Source organism: Lepeophtheirus salmonis, unplaced genomic scaffold, assembly GCF_016086655.4.
Source record: "Lepeophtheirus salmonis unplaced genomic scaffold, UVic_Lsal_1.4 unplaced_contig_1261_pilon, whole genome shotgun sequence".
Classification (NCBI taxonomy): Eukaryota; Metazoa; Arthropoda; class Copepoda; order Siphonostomatoida; family Caligidae; genus Lepeophtheirus; species Lepeophtheirus salmonis.
Window position 1 is genome coordinate 1 of NW_027290129.1, and position 2,105 is coordinate 2,105.

The 2,105-nt window shown below is 33.2% G+C and overlaps 1 long non-coding RNA gene across 1 annotated transcript; it reads left to right on the forward strand.

Annotated features, from left to right (window-relative positions):
* Positions 1 to 6: 6 nt before the first annotated feature.
* Positions 7 to 1,415, forward strand: LOC121130848 (uncharacterized). Its single transcript, XR_005868850.2, has 2 exons — positions 7 to 384; positions 572 to 1,415. It is a non-coding gene; the product is annotated as an uncharacterized lncRNA (long non-coding RNA).
* Positions 1,416 to 2,105: the final 690 nt, after the last annotated feature.

Here is a 2,105-nt window from a genome sequence, read left to right on the forward strand (position 1 = left end):
TACTTATGTGTAAAATAGAATAAATATATTGTGAAAGTCTGAGAAATGTGTTGTAATATGGGAGTTATGCTCAATTTTTGGGGTTTCAATTAATCTAAATATGAAATCAGCAAATGAAATAATCGAACACCCTCAATATAGCGCCAACGCAGAGGTCCATCTTGGCAAAGTGGTATGATGAGTATTTCATCAATGTAACTCTCGCAACCTCTCCCTAAACACCCCTCGAGTCAAATGCACAACACCTCCGAAGCACGCCCTCCCCTCTCCAATTACCCCGAAAGGAGAACTACTTACCAAAAGGGGATTCTTCAAATGCAAAGGAGAAGAAACTTACCTCCTAAGTACTGGGGCGGCGGCCCAGGAGCCCCAAATTATAAACAAGTATGCATATTAGTTCCAGATTTTACTCTTAATTCAAAATATCTCTTTAAAAAAGGAAAAAAAAATTGTAAAAAAAAATCATTTTTTTCTTTCTTTCCTTTTTGTTTTTCTTGCTTTCATTTCACTTCAGGTCCTTTAATCTCCTTCCTTCCTTTTACTTCGCTTTAACTTTCCTTTTTACATAAAGGTTACGTGGGGAACTTAATGCAAGAAAGTTGCATTGCGGTTAATTGTTACATGTCACGTAGCAGGTGCACGTAGGAGTGATATCATTGCAATTCCAAGTGAGATATCGTGATGATTGGGCACATGAAGGCACGTAAGACATAAAAAATGTACTATTGAAGAGGGATATTACTTACACCGAACGAGCGTGGATCAAAGCACTCATCAGTTGGTAATAGCTTTATGCATTACTTTACGCAAACGAGTGTGGATCAAAACACTCGTACGGTTAGTAATAGCTTATTGCATTACTTTACGCGAACGAGTGTGGATCAAAACACTCGTACGTTTAGTAATAGCTTTCCGCATCACCTTTTACAATGTAGTACAATCTACAGCGCGTTTGGGAGGATCAAATCAAACGACTGCAGCTTTGCTTACACGCAAAGGCTTATCTTCAAATAGATACTTTAATATGTGTCAGTGTACCTACTACAATGACCACTAAATCTTCCCCTATATAAGTTTACTTTTCTTCTTATATGTAGTAAAAGAACGCCCGTTTTTGTAGCTACTTTTTGAAGATAATAAATAAACGTAACCCTGGCTATATACCAAATTACAAATATATTGTTACTTATCCTTATCTTTTATGGGGTATTAGGTTTTTTTGGAAGCAGATATCGCCGAACTTAGACAATGTAAAGAAGTTTTAAGGATATTAAAAAAACCGTTATCATCACGAAAATAATCTCGACTATTAAAAAAATTAAGTTTTGGTCTTCAAGACCAAGAAAAAGTACAAAATATGTTTGCTTAATTTGTAAAATACTATTATTTTCATAATAAAATATTTTGAATTGTAATTTAAAGTTTAATATAACTTCATTGATTATTTGATTAGCTGTAATAAATAATTACTCTATCAAGTGTTTGTAGAGTAATTTATACTCCAATATACTTATATTCCAATAAAAATTAACGGAATGATTGACTCAGAATATTCCTGAAAAGTAATTGTGAATAGTTGAATTTTCATGAAGGAATCAGATGGTATTATTGCTAAGGAAGAAAAGAGGAGCGATGAAGAATTTAACTCTCAAATGAATGAAAAAAACAGTTGGGGAAGGAAATAGTAACAATGAAAAACGTTACTCTCAAATGAATGAGGAAACGTTGAAAAATATAGAGGGGAAAAAACTCAAAGGAAATTGGGGAAATGCAAGAAGTAGACAGATTAGGTGATCCAAACAATTTAATTACTTGAGTAAACAAAAGAAAAATGAACTATTAATCAAACAAAATAACAATCTGTTATTTTGTACCGAAGAATTATCTTTAGGTCAAGTGATTAACTTTTTTCATAAAAAGTGTACAACTGAAAACATTGCACTAGGTGTAATTTCTCACTTAGTACAAAAACAAGGGAAGTTTTTTAATGCAAAATTTACTTTGCCTTTCCCATCTCATAGATGAATAATACAGAGGCTTTCGTATCTTGTGTCAATGGTTATAGACACTAAGATTCTTGAGCCAAGTTACTGTGATGGTTGTAA